The sequence below is a fragment of the Pipra filicauda genome, unplaced genomic scaffold, assembly GCF_003945595.2.
Source record: "Pipra filicauda isolate LSUMZ 115617 unplaced genomic scaffold, ASM394559v2 scaffold51_size4534324_pilon, whole genome shotgun sequence".
In the NCBI taxonomy this organism is placed as follows: Eukaryota; Metazoa; Chordata; class Aves; order Passeriformes; family Pipridae; genus Pipra; species Pipra filicauda.
This window is the reverse complement of record NW_024104665.1, coordinates 923,981-939,132: the sequence shown is the minus strand read 5'-3', so window position 1 is coordinate 939,132 and position 15,152 is coordinate 923,981.

Here is a 15,152-nt window from a genome sequence, read left to right as displayed (position 1 = left end):
GGTAACTCAGTATATGCTTTGCAGTGCATATTGCTGTTCCCACAGGGAACAGTCTGTCACTGTCAACCTGAGAGCAACACCTCAGGTTGTGCTGATACAGCTTCACTGGCAGCAAATCATAAACTAACTGAAGTGGTTGGACCACCAGAGGAATGATGAATAGTCCTCAGAATAACCTCGTTACCTCCCTTTAGAAAAGATGATGAGGGATCAAGGCAAGGCGCATTTTGTTTGCATTCTTTTCTTGACCTACCACGACCCAACTGAGGCTGATTTTACCTGAGAACAAACAATACTACTCTGAACTCTTATGAAATGGCCTTGATCAGGAAAGAATACTCTGAAATACAAAGTTGCACATTGAAAAACAGCCCCACTCAGCATCTGTAATGTTTTCCAAATGGAAGAGTTAATTAAGGAGTCTAAATCAGCTGACTGTAAAAATTATGGTGGTCTTATATTACCAACTTTTATTTTTCCAGTCAGTTGCTCACACTAAGAAGTGAGACTCTCTATCAACATCTGGAATTGAATTCAGAATTCCCCCCAAACTCAAAGATTTTTGACAAAGATGTTCCAGCTCCTGTCGAAAATCACAGATTTGGATATAATTAAATAAACCAGAAGACCTTTATGTCTCAAATAATTCCTTTCTGCACAATCTCAGCTCTTGAAGCATATAGAACATCCTACAGCCGTGTGATTTTTATGAGATGGCTTGTCTTTGTGCATTGCACTTTATCTTTCTAAGTTTGGGTGACCAGGGAGACAGACAAATATTACGGACACTGAAGAGAGTGTGGCCAAGAACACACAGAGGATATTCTCCTGTAATGACACTCTGACCTTTCTTGTTTGTTTTTCTTTTCATGCAGATGAAGCATCAGCCAAAAACTTTCTGAGGACTCCTGAGAGAGTATGAAAAAAAATGGAACTACTGGTCTTATCTGAGTGGTTGTGTTGGTGGGGAACAAGGATGCAAAAGCTATTGTGAGGTTATTGCAGATGATTTCTTGATTAACTGCGTAATTTTGCTAAATGGTCCAATAGCAAATGCTTTGCCTCAGCATGAATAACTCAATTGAAAGATTTCAGGCCATGCAAAGATGATTTATTTGGAAAAAATTAGGAGTCATTTTAATCCAATCATATTTGAATAACTAGTGAATGAAAAGGAAATCTCTTTGCCTCCCTCTTCTTTCCATTTAAATCCTTATTTAACTCCTGCTGACATGTTTATTCCTGATGCATGCGAAGCTTTCATAGGCTGACAGATTTCTTCAACCATGGCCTTTCAGGGCAACACCCAGTAATTACACAGAGACTACAGTTCAAAACTCTTCATAGCACTTCATACGTGAAATAATGTGGAATAGTTAGTCTTTGTTAGAGTAACAAAAGGATATGATAAAGCCATTGAATGCACTAAGATAATCAAAACAGTTTTTGAGGCTGATTTTAATGGATTCTACTGTTTCAAAGAGTGAAGTTTTATGGGAGTACCCAACGGCAAACATTTCTTCTGTAGAACACTTTTAGATACCAAACATTCTGCACATTTTCCTGAAAAAGGAAAAAAAAATCTAATTCTCTTCTCATTTCCACCACCTTTTTCCAAGTTGAATATATTCCTTTTATGGTATCATCTCCATTTAAATAACTGTTACTGATAGGAAAATCTGATCGACAGTCTCTGTGTGGACTTCTGCTTCTTACAATAAGGGAGGCCAATGCAAAGCTGAAATCTGCAGTGCTTGGATCAAAAAAATTCCCTCATCAGAAGCTTGGGGAGACAACCCTTTTTTTTAACTCAGGGACAGGCTGCAAAGCCTAAACCTGTTCAAATCTCCTTTTTACAGGACTGAAGTTCTGGCCACTAACATTCTCAAACAGGCTTTATACTTTTCTCTTGTCTCAATGCACACACACCCCCAGGGCAACTCCATTCAAACCTCAGAGAACTTCTGTGCCAAACTTTGATTAAGTTCACTTGAACTACATAGTCCGAAGTATGGCCTCTCCTAAGAACTCTCTAGAAACCCTTCTATAGTTGAAGTGTACTAAGAGTTTTCCAAGCACTTGCTGCAAGTCTCCAGGCACTGAAGTGGAATCTAGAGAAGCACAACTTGACAGAATTGATCTCCAAAGACATCTCTCACTACAGCTCGGGTGACCTAAAAACTCTTTTTAATGTGACACTTTATTTAAGCTGTGGTAACTTTATAAATGTTGCAGACTAGAAACATTATTAGTAAGAGCAGTTATTCCTGAAAGAAACCAGAAGGTACCACTCCTGTTAAATTTCTAATTGGCAGATTCAGAAGGTTTGTCTAAACTGGAGAAAGTGCATTAGCTGCTTTTGTCATTAATAAATAATTCAAGGTCAGATCTAAAGTCTATTAAAATTTATGGAAAAGCCTCCCAGTGATTTCAGTAAGCTTTGGATAAAGGCCTATACATCTATATTTTTTCCTCGAAACATTTTCAGTTCAAAGGTATGATGTGTCATTGTCCATATTATTTTAGTGCATCATAGAAGTATATCATCATCGTAGAAATTTTAGCAGCTGAAGGTAAGCATGAAGGAACCCTTTCATGCAGTACAGGGGCAGAAAAAAGGAAAATGATCCAGCTAGACTCACTGTAAAGTTCCAACATGTTCTCTCACTATAGGAATGGTACTGTCAATTTAAAATTATAATTGCTGATGGGATTTATGCCAGCACTTGACCCAGATAGTGAGCTGAGCACCAACTGAAATGGGGATGTAAACCTTAATAAGAATTGAAAGAACAGAACTGTTACAGGGAATTCCCCACGGAGCCCTTGAACAGTAGACAGTGTTATCTTTGCAGCTGTGCGTAGGAAGAAAGCTTCAACAGTTCTCCAGGCTTCAGTGTGCACACAATGGTGTATTTCAGATGAATGCATTTTTCTGTTATGGTCTACCACTAACATGGATCCATGCTTCCATCTGGTGTATCTGTCCCTTTCATTTTTTTACAGTTCCTGGGAATCCTACTTAGTAACAAAGATGTTATCTTTGAATTTATTTTTTTCTTTCTAAGGAACATTACAGTTATGTCTTCATATACACACAAACAGCAACTGCTCAGTGTGTGGTTTTCCACTTAAATGTGCTCTTCCAATGAATAGTGGTAACTAAAAGACTTTCTCAAATATAGGTTGTGTACTCTGTTCAAGTCTTTCTCCAGTATACCCGCTGGTATATAAATTGATAGTCTCCATCACTTTGTAAAATTTTAAAGACTGAAGCATACTATAAATTAAAATTATTAGATATCAGAATATAAGTAACAAATATTATTAATTAGGTGTATTATATAGCACAAAAAATGCCTTAGTGGGAGGCAACTGGATAGCTTTGATTAGTAAGAGACTGAGTACCAGATACAACCTGGCTGTTTTCCACCACTGCAGAAGCACAAAGAAGTCATAAACTGAGGTTAACCAACGATTTAAATTGGTTTGTAGCTGTTTTGCATCACTAGAGCTCCACAAAGGATCCAAGATACACTAGTGAGTCTAACTCAAAATCTTTAAATAACACTTCAGAAAAATGTTTAAAACTGATACTAATACACTCTCATTAATATGCAGCTTTGCTAACATAACTATCAATTTTACATCATATATAAATTTGTTAGTACTGAATTTAAAGTCTGTCAAGTTAGAAGTCTTTATACGCTACTTACTTTTGGTGATACATGGAAGGTAGTTTCTATATTGCTATTTTCTTTTTTTAAAGAAAATATATGGGTTATCTTAAAAATATGATGGAAATGTTAATGAATAGTTAAATAACTTGGAATAAGAATGTGAAAGATAGCCTGGTTGGTATCCTGTAGATAAAGTCCTTGGATATTGTGAATACTTCTTTGGGCAGAACCTGTCAAATCACCACTTTATGGTGGGTAAATATTCTAGACTTCCTGAGCTGCATGCAGCACCAATCTGAAGCACAGGAGGAACAGCCTGGCTATCTCTGTATGCCCTCCACTCTGATTATGGCTGCTATCCAGCTATATCCTCAAGATAAATTAGAACAGCTTTACCACTGCTTTATCTCAGAAAGTCCCTCAAGGGGCTGTTGTGCTCGTCAAAATTCACCAGAGCTCCAAATCCTACTTATCTCAGTGAAGACGAGGGTGGGCTGATAGGAGGGCAGCTACACCATCTTCCTGTTAACTGGAGATTTCCTCCATCTATTAGCACGGGCAAGGGAGACTGAGTGGAGCTGTGATAAACTGTATTCAAGGATACAAAATGTTGTTGTGAACAGGAAGGGAACAAGCTAATTCCCATAATCAAGGCAGATAGGGCAAGAAAATAATGTGTTCAAGTAGAAGCATCAAATACTGTGGTAAGAAAGATTAGAGCAATATTTTTGGGACATCATATTCACTGAGGGAAGTCAAGTGCAGGAAAAGATTTCTTAAGACAATTGTGGAGAATCTTCATGGAGGTCTTCAAAGGCAGGTAAGTAAAACCTCTGTCTGGAGTGAGATGGGCATGCTTTATCTTGCCTCACGGTTCCTGACAGGTCTATTTTTGTTGCAGTCCCTTATCACCAGAGGAGGTGTGCTTACGTTTAGCTAGAGATCAGTGACCCTATCTACTGGCAGTTTGTTGGGTAAGTCACCAGAATTAACCTAGCTAATCTTTGATTTGCAATTCCCTTGTGACTGCAACTGCCAGAAGTTGCACAACTTTCTATGGACAAAAGACCATACCCTGTCAACAAATTCAACCTTTATTTGTTGTCCCTTTGACAGGACATCTATCACATCAACAATTTAAACTATCCTCCATGGACACTCTTACAACAATACCATACTGAAAAAAAATCACCATAGTCCTGATTCGATCCAGAAAATAATTACATTTGTGGAAGTATTTTCATATAGAACCCAAAAACTGCAGTGAGAACGGACTTGAATCTTGAGTCTTGGTTCTGAATGGAAAGGCTTAAATTTCGAAAGTCTTCTCTTATAGACCTACCAGGCAGGTTTGGAAAGCTTTCAGTAACTGGTAAAACCAAAGTACTAGTATTAGGTGAAGGGGACCAGGAGAACACGGTCTGTGTTGTTTATTCACACATAGGCCTATAAAGAAAAAAAATTAAAGGACCACCAAGCAACTTGGGAATTGAATGGATTCCTCCTCAGTGCTGGTAGAGACATCAGCTGGGATGGAGACCTGGAGGTCCCATGCTTATAGGAAGGGGTTTGTTTGCTTTCTAATCAGGGCTACTTGGAATTTGTTTCTTCTTAGTGGACATCTGGTCACGGGTGTTGTTATTATTCAACTCCAAATGTGAATAACATCTGATAATTAAAAATTTTGAGATAAATTCCAGCTTTTGGGTGTGTGTACATCTGGTCCCAAATATGAAATGTATTTCTTACTCATAAATTCCAAAATTAATAACAGAAAGGCAAGTAAAAAAAAATTTGAAATGTATTAATTTCTCAATGCCACTAACTACAAAGCAAATGCACCTGTTTGTAGGCAAGGTTAACAGAAGCAACAGTAAAAAGCGAGGTTGAGCCTCAGGTATCTGAGTGTAGACATTTTGTAACTGATGAGGCCACTGCAGTGAATGGCAATAAGCAGGGAAATGCTCTTTTCCTTCAGTCAAATGTTCAGGTTAATGAATCAGGCCAAGTGAGGTGGGATTTCTTCTAACCAAGGGCCCTCCCCGCACCATCACTTTTTCCTCCCCACCACCCACTGAGTTTTAACTTTCCACGTTCTCCAGCTGCCAGCTACCATAGCTAATCTTCCCGGAAGCTGAGTCCCTCCCTTAGCCCATGGCTGCTGTCCATCATTGGCTTTGGAGCAAGTGTTCCAAACTTTTTCCCAAACATGGGTCTCCTGCGTGGTACAGAGCAAAAGTTGCTACTAGCCAGGACATCAGGGTGTCTTTTTTGGCTGCCTGTTGCACTGGTGAATTCATTCGCCGGCTGCCCTTGGGAACCTTGATAACGATCCCCATGGGCTTTCTATGCTTAGCAGGAAAGCAGAGCTGAACAAGTGCAGACCTCCCTGCTGCTGAGCTCAGACAATAGGGCTGCTCATAATACCAGCAGATGTTTTTGCTTTTTAGGCCATGCAGAGCAAATTTATTTTCCTCTCAGGAGCAAATGCAAGCATAGCCAAGACTAAGAAATTCAGAGCTAGCTTCTGGAAACCCACTATTGACTTATGCTGCAAAGCGGTACTTACACCTCTGGTCCACCAATAATGGGGTCTTCTGGTTAGTGCACAGAGCTACTGGCTTAACATAAAATGATGTGCCTTAAGCATCAAAGCTCGGCTTAGTTTTATACCCTGCTCTGCTAAAAGGTGGTGTACCAGGTAATTTCTCTGCTTTGTCTATTGTGTTTGTAATGACACTGTGTTCTCTTCACCTTAAGGCATTGAGGTGTGAAAGCCATAGCACTCGGAAGTCGTCATTAACATCATACGGACACAACTAATCTATATCTTTTTTTTTATGTTTATTAAAAACCCCAGCACTTTATAAACTATTTTTGGTCTTTCTTCTACTTCTTTGTGCTCATAAAAGCCCTAAAATTAAAGCAGAAAGAAACGGGGAAACACATTAAACTGCTTAAAAGTTTTAGTTTGCAAAAACTTCTATCTGGATTTCTTGTTTGGATTCAAAGAGGCAAAACATAACACTTTGATGTTCTTCATGTGCCTGTTAAAAGAGAGAGAAAGAGACCCACCAATAGGAAGAAGTTGGCATGAAGCCCTCTTTGACACAGCAAGCACAATGTAAAGGATTAAAGGTCTAATCTAGAAGATATATTGCACACTAAACAGCAGAACCATTTAGGAGAACATTAAATGGCACTTAAGCTAAACAGTTGTCCTTGGGAACTGCAGTTTATATGTGACTGCTTTAATATCCATTTTAAGCTTGCAGGGCTTTGAAAACAAGATGTCATTGTTTTATAAAAACACACACATTTAATCTTCCCTTGCGAGGCTGTTCTTGAAATATCTGGCTGCTGCACTGGCAAAACATTTCAGAGGAAACAAACAGGGCTGGTGTCAAAACTAATACTGTTGCACTTTGTTTCTGAAGTTATTTGCATGTGCTCGGTGAATTATTTTTTTTTTTATCCAAATAAGAAACCACAAACTTTTTCAATGATAAAAGTCCCATTTAATTTTTTTAACAGTATTCCCACTGTTGTATAAGAAAATAATAATAATAATAGTACAGCTTAAGTAATATGAGAACACCAAGAAAGTGGTCAGTTCTACATTCACTTGTATTTTGCGTTCTTCATAAATTAATATTTATGGAACTATTACGAGGCTTCAGCCAAAAATAAAGACCACCCAGAGCAAGGTTTCAATTTTAGTATTCTAGGCACAGGTCATTAAAAAAAAAAAAATCTTACAAAAAAGCCTTCTTCTGTAACATGTACACTACATTGATTTTCATGCACATCACTCAGCAGGCATGTGAAGCATATTCCATTTCTAAAACATTACAATGTATGCTTTTATAATTCATTTACTATTTCTCTCTAGGGAGAAATCATCCTCTCTACCATGTGGGCCAGAAATAGAAAAGGAAAAAAGGCAGCAGGGAAGGGACTGTGTCTTGCAGAATTATACAGTCTGGTTTAAAATCCTCCTGCTTTTCACTGATGATTTAGAAAATGGAATGGAGATAATTATTTTTAAAAAATTAAAATCATAACTATATATTTGATACCTTCAATATTATTATTATTTCTATCAATAATGATATTATTCCTCAGCATTGTGACTAATCAAGCTAGGATATCCCTTGGATCATGTCATTATCCCCAAAGCTATCTGAACAATAAGTGTCACTCTGGTCCTCATGGAGAGTTTTGGTTAAATGAGCTAGTGGTCCTCAAACAGTTCCCAGCAGTCAGGCAATCCCAACTGGTTGCCTTGTTAACTACTCCAGAAAGGAGTCCAAAGGAGAAATGAGTGAGGAGAGAAACCATCTCCTGCAGGACTGGGATGGCCTGAACTCACAGGTGGCTCCAGGCTAAGGAGCACTTATAAGGCACTGAGGGATGGACTACACGATGACATAGCCATGGAGCAAGCAAACAAAACCCCTTTGTCTCCAAGTAGCTTTGCAACGTATTTGCAACAGAAAAGTTAACAGATATTCTATAATAACCTCCCGCCAAGCTCCTCAGTATGGAGCCTAAAATGCTTATCATCCTTGTTAGCACAGGATTAACTGCTGGAGTATCTGTGAAGCTGCTCCTCTCAGGTTGGGTAGGAATCCACTTAACTGGTTTTTAATTAAAAGCAGCAACTGATACATCACGGAAAACATTCTTTGTCTGTGCTTGCCACAGTTCTGTCCCTATCTGACATCATTAGGTAGATTTGCTGGAACATAGTATTGAGAAAGAGCAGTGCTGAGGCAAGCTGAGCGCTAAGGCTTCAGCTTGCCTAGGCTACAACAAAACGGTGCTCAGGGATGACATGAAGAATTTACTAGAAAATAGTTTCGTTAGATTCTAATTTTAAGTAGTTCTGGTTTGAAATTTGGCAGGGGGCAGGATGGTCCCAAGAGATCATATACTTCAGTCATTCTCCTATCTTTCCCTTGAGAATTCTCTTCAAGGTGGTCTATTCTTTTCAGTCCTCCTACATAACCATGCCAAATCTCATCCCATTCCCAAAGCCATAACTTTCCTTTCAAGTAAGACCACTCCAACAGCACAGAAGTTCTGCCCTGACTGTTTGCATTTCCACCATGCACCACCCAGGCCTGTATCTTAGGCTCCAAGAAGTCTCCTGAGATCTGCCCTGGATCCAGTTATACCTCATGGAGAGAGCTCAGAGACGGAAAGAAAACTGTGTCCCTAGCAATGGTAATTTTTCTGCTTAGAAAAATAGGAAATATGCAAGAGTAGAAATAGTATGTTTTATTAGAATACTTAATATCCTCAGAACAAATGCAAAGTTGCAGGCATAGAAGAAGTCCTTCTTCAGTTCTCAAACAGAAATGACCAATTTCAAAGCGAAGGCCAAGTAATTTTTATTTGTTGTGATATCTTAATCTGTAAGACACCTAAAAGAAAATTAGTTTTCTTCCACTTGACTACTGTCTCTGCAGTCTTTCCTCTGCTTTGTAGTGTCTGACTGAAAAGCCTCATTGTTAAAGTGAGTCTCAGAACACACAAACAAGTCTTACATGTCCTTCATATGTAAGAAAACTCAGACTTTTCTTTATTTCACCTTTTTTTTGCTTTTACTTTCATTAAAATTTTTATGGTTATGAATGTCAATTGTTTGGTATTTTTTGTTGCTTTGTAAATGTCCTGCATCAGAGTGATCTTTACCCCGATCAATGACTGAAACAAAAATTCTAGAGAGAACTAAAGGGCTCCATGGGGTAAAAAGAGGGGTTAGGGATAAGGAATCTGCAAGAGGAAAGAAAGGTTGACTTAAACAGGAGAAAAATTATGGCACTTAAATGGAGCTTATTCAAGCAGAGTTCTTCATTGTAAACAACATAATTTTAGACACTGAATTTTAGAGAAGTTGGACAATCTCAGAACTTTTCCAGATTCAGAATCTGGAATGTCTGTAGTGAGCAGAAAATTCTCCCAACTGCAGTTGGCTGCTCCCACGCTGGAACAATGCATACCCACAAATAGCAAGTAACCAAAACACTTTCCATTTCTTAATAGGCTGTCTGCTGTTAATTATTTTAGTTGCTTGCTGGGAACAATGGAGGTGGATTGGAAATGATGGTTCAGAAATTATGAGGAATAAGTAACTATTTTTAATGTTTTGGACTTGACTAGCATATAGCACTTCTCATTAGATCTCAGAACACTTAGAAAAGGGTAACTTAGTATTACACTCTATTTACAAACTAGAAGAGAGGGGCTAGGCAGCTAGTACTGTGTTTAACTTTGAACAGGGTGCAGGGATGGCTTTTGCTGCAACTATTTATAGAGGATTTACATGACTGTAGTGTTTATTGTGTCTTTCAATAAAAAGCAGCTGTAGAAACACACAGCTGGCAAGCTTCAGTACCTGTGAGATGCCGAAGACATTATCCAGAAAGTTGATGCACAGGTACAAGGAGATTCACATGCTCTCTGCACCACTTTAAGTATTGCTTTTCTAACAAAAGTCTGAACTAATTTTAAATGTTTATGTTGTTTATGTTCAAAATTCTCTTCCTCTGCCTGTTTAAAGCCAGATCCTCATCCTGATATAAATCATCCAACCACATTGTTCAAGTTCCTTGGCTAGGTCTTTGCTACGTAGTTCTGCAGGCTCTGGCACAGGTATTGTTCCTAGTGAGTCTCTCATCCATATCCTGAAATATTTCTTCAAGGTTAACAGTGCTATTGACCCAGATTTAGCTATACATATGGGCTAGAGTCTGTGTACTGATTGCACTCTAGCTGACATGAGATCCACTTTCTCATGAGAAAACAGTACGAAAATTGACTCTCTGACCCCTTTCAACCCTCTTCCAGACCCATCTTCCTATGAGTTCATGATGACCCTCACTTCTGCACATTAGCAATGTAGGCTCTATACTCTCTCTGTATACACATCATGTAAGAGAGATGGAAAGAAGAAAGGATCAAAGATGTGGCCATAAGCTGAACATCTGCTTCTGCCCATGATCTGTTTTCCTTGACATTTTCTTATCTCACATGCCTTTCATAAACTCCAGGACTTTCAAACCAATCCCTCCTGTTTTCCACTGCATTATCCTGTACTGTGCTAAAAGAATGAATGCAATCTATATGTATCTAGAAATTAAGACCCTATGGAGAGATTTCAAAGGAGATGGGTCTACTGTTACAGCCAAAGGGCTAGAACAACACTGTTTAAATTGTTGCCTTAATAAGAAGATGTGGTAAGTTTTATGTCTCTACTTACACTTTTCTTTAGGTTTTTGTAGATAAGTTGGAGCTTAGAACTTTATTCTTTAGGTGAGTTTCTTGTGAGAGGCCACATAAAGGTCAGCAAAACTTGCCTTATTAAGAAATAAATAAATAAGTAAAAGATATAAAGAATCTGGAGAAGTTTTGATTGAAAAGAACACACTCAATTGCAAAACTACATCATGTCTTTTTATCTGGTAAGATAGTCACTTCTGTGCTCACTGACTCTATTTCAAATCCTAATCTTAAAGATTTCATAGTGAGGCCCATCCAAAAGCCATCAGGATCACTTCTACAGTTTTCTGTGAGATTTGTACTGGACTCTGTCCACATATATCCAATTAAAATGGACACTTTTGAGATCATCTCCCTTTCATCCTCTTGCAACAGAAGTTAGGGTTTCTCAGGACAATACAATATCCATTCTCCATCAGCAACACTAAAAGTAGTGGATGCTTAAAAAAAAAAGCCAGTCAATACATCAGATTTTGCCATAACTTCACACTGTGTTCAATCCTATTGACGTCAGTTCTGTGCACTGTTTGGTCCTAGATTTTCCCACAATGGGATCCCATTCTTTTTGCATGAGAATATGTCTTGGACAAATTACCATGTCACATGCATTGAAAGGGCCATGATAAACCCTCCATCTTTGCACAGGGCTCCCAATTACATCAAAGGAATTTCTGCATACAAAACAAGGGTAAAATATGCCTCTAATTTAAGGTTAAATTATACCGTTAAGGCATGGGCTAAAATAAGAGGCAGCAAGGAAGCTGAACCACATTAGGGAGCACATCCAAAGCACTGTCTCAGAGAAAATGCAATCCTTTATACTGTGATCATTTGGCTCAAATGAGGAAGAATTTGTGATGCGCCTTTTCAGGGAACAAGCTATCTCCTTTCCTTCCCAGCAGACAGCCCCAGTGGAATGCACACAAAGAGGAGAAATTAATGATTTAATATGCTCTTTACCTCTCTTTTCACACTGATTCCAGGCAAAGACTTGTGGGCCCTGATTCCCGCACTTCAGTCATCCACAAAGACTGTGAAAAGACAAGAATGTTCTTACACTCTCTTCCCCCTTCCCCTGTATATGCACTTCTGTGATTAACAGTTTAGCTTGTGGGGAAAAAAAATCTGAAGTTGGTTTAGCAGTGAATATTCTGATTATATGATTCTGGGATCATATGGAAAAAATGTATCTATGTATGTATGTTCATTGCATATGTAAGTATGATTAGAAAAGTAAAGATGAACTATTGTCTGTAAGGGTCTATGATAATAATCTAAGTAGAGCTTGACAACGGCACAGGCCTCCTAACCACAATAAAATTGGAAATGCAACTTTCATATGAGAATGTTATGCGAATATAACTGAGAAGGAGATTCTGCAGGGCCAGATACTTGCTGCCACTGTTTGAATATTGTGTGCAAAGTAAAAGTCAAGTCAAAGGTGGTAGAATCAGCTCCCCACACAGTCTTTTATTTTTCTTTTGTGTCATTTTAAATATATTGTCTATATATCAATATCAGATACCTCAAGAGTTCATCCATGGCATCCTCACAAGTAGCACTATGCCAGGAGCTGCTACACTTCCATCAGGGTGCATTTTCTGTAGTAAGGGAAAGGATTGCCGCATCCCATGAGATTTTAGAACTATTCATTGTAACTCAGTTTTGCTCATTGCTATCCATAGAGCTATCAAAAATTCAGTCATTTGAAAGATTTAGGGTAGAAGATTCTAAATTGTGTTATGGGAGGATTTTACAGAGGATTCAGTGGATTTAAATAATTTATGATTGCATTTGACCTTAATTGAGATATCCCAAGATCATGCATATAAAAAGTGATGCCCTTTTCCACAACTTGTGTTTTATTAAAAACTTCTTGTATAGTTCATGACAGTTTTAACTTTTCACAAGACACTCACAAATTAGAATCATCTTCCTTGTGGGCCTGCTAATGGAAATCCCCTCATACAGTTATTAGTCACTGTCTTACAATAGCTTCTTGTTTCTAAGTACTTTGATGTTGTACATAAGAGCCGTGGATCAATTACATTCATTTTTCCCATTACCAGGCAAATATTTGGACATTTTCTGTTGAGTTGATTCAAGGCAGAGCTAAACCGAAGGAGCTGCATACAGTGCAGACATCTCTAACCTTCAGAAGCTGAAGGTTTTGTGACCTGGGAGAATTAATAGATGTTTATTCTAGCAGGGTAAATGGAAAAAGACCATTTCTATTTTAGGGAGATAAATGAAAAGCAGGGAAGATGGGGTTTGTTATGACAAAATCGTTCACAAGTGGCATGCTGAAATGAGAAAAAGCAGTTATGTATTTATATTATAATCCTCACAGAATGTTTGTCAAGAGAGACTCAAGTGGCAAAATGCATTAGTAATTGTTGTGTTTCCTCACTTGTCAAAACAAGTATTTCCACTAAAACTTGTCTGCTAAGGTTGTCTACATTGCAAAGATTCAAAACACACCTACCTTCTGCAGTGAAAATCCAGAACTTTTTTATTATGATGTGATTCCTTCCAGTGAGGAGAAGACATGCAACTATTTCTTCTTGCCTGTTTCAAACAATAGTTGTAAGTCTTCCACCGCTGTGTCAGAAACACATTTTGAAAATATTTCACTTGCCAGGATTCTTCTACAGAACAGAAGAGGGAAGGCAAGCCAGCTGGCATGCCCAGCAGTGGCAATCTTGAGTGCTTACCATGCTCAGGAATGTTACAAAGCATGAGCAAACGGACGGCATTCTCCAAACATGGTGCTGCAGTTATTCCTCAGCTGGTGCTGCTCTTCTAAACTTACTCAAGTTCACTACAAACACTGAGGGGGATTTTGATTCCAATAAGGGTTTCATTGAGAAGAGACTAGTGCTCAATTTGGTCATTGATTCTTCGTTAAATCTTTTTTTCAGCAGACAACACAGATACCCTGAAACTTCTTTTTCCATAATCTGTAAAGGAATTTCTGTGACTATGGTATAGACAAACCCTCTGTTAATTCAGCTGTATTACTGCCATGGTGCTAGGGATCAGAATGTGTCAGTTGTATGGAAAGACAGAATGTCAGCTTGTATGGGCTTCGTTCTCTTCCTTCAGAGATCAAGAACTTCCCAGTGATAGGGGTGGTGAATCCTTAGAAGTAACCTCAAAAGAAGATTCCTTCCCAGGTGGACTGTCTGCTAGCCTGTGAAGCAAAAGGACATTTCTTTTTGTCTAAAGGTTAAGGAAAATCAGTTGATGAAATTGCTGTCAATATTGTCTTCTTTAGATAGTATTTCAGTAATGGATTTAGAGCTGTTCAAAAAACGAACACATGAATGGATAATGCATTTGATATTCATTGCAAAGTCATAATTATGATTTTTTTCTGAAGTAGTTTTAATATTTTTATTTAAGTCTTTCTGAAACAGTATGAACTTCTTATTATTTCCATTTCTGGAAAGATAGGATTCAGCCAAAAAAAAGCTTTTTGAAAAATAACAGCATTTCAATTAGTGTTATTTCATTAGTGTTGTGTGTTCAGAATGGAAAATTAGTCCAGTCTGAATCCTGAAAAATGAAACAATTGAGAACTTATACATGGAATTGTTTTCAAGTCCTTAAAATCCATTTGTGAACCTTGATACAGAATTCTCGTATCTATCATTTCCAAGAGAGTATCTTATGTCACAAATGTCAAGGTGTTTAAACAGAAGAAGGTATAGTTCAGCACTGTTATCTGCTGTGACTGTCAGGAAAGGCATAAATCATGGTTATCTGAAGGCCTGATGCTGTTCCATTTGTGCAAATTTGAGTCAGGAGAAATACCACTGTAATCAATGGACTGCAAAATTGTACAGATAGCAGGAAAAGGGTGCCCCGAACATATTCTGTTTTGCACATTTTATCTTTCTTTACTCATTTTCCTGGCTACACCTCCTCTTATTTATTCCTTAAAATGAAAGACTGCAAAAAGCAACAACTGGAAACAGCCTTATCGCAGGGAACCGCCCTCAAATAAATGTGTCTTTTATTAGGCATTGTCTTGAAACTCCCCATCACGACTTGAACTGAGGACAAGAGAAGTTGGTGCATTCTTGCATTAGGCCTATTGTGATTTGTAGCTTAAAAATGCTTTATTTAATTCCCATTTAAAATGGATTTGCAGCATATGCAATTTCAAAAAATAGGATGAAA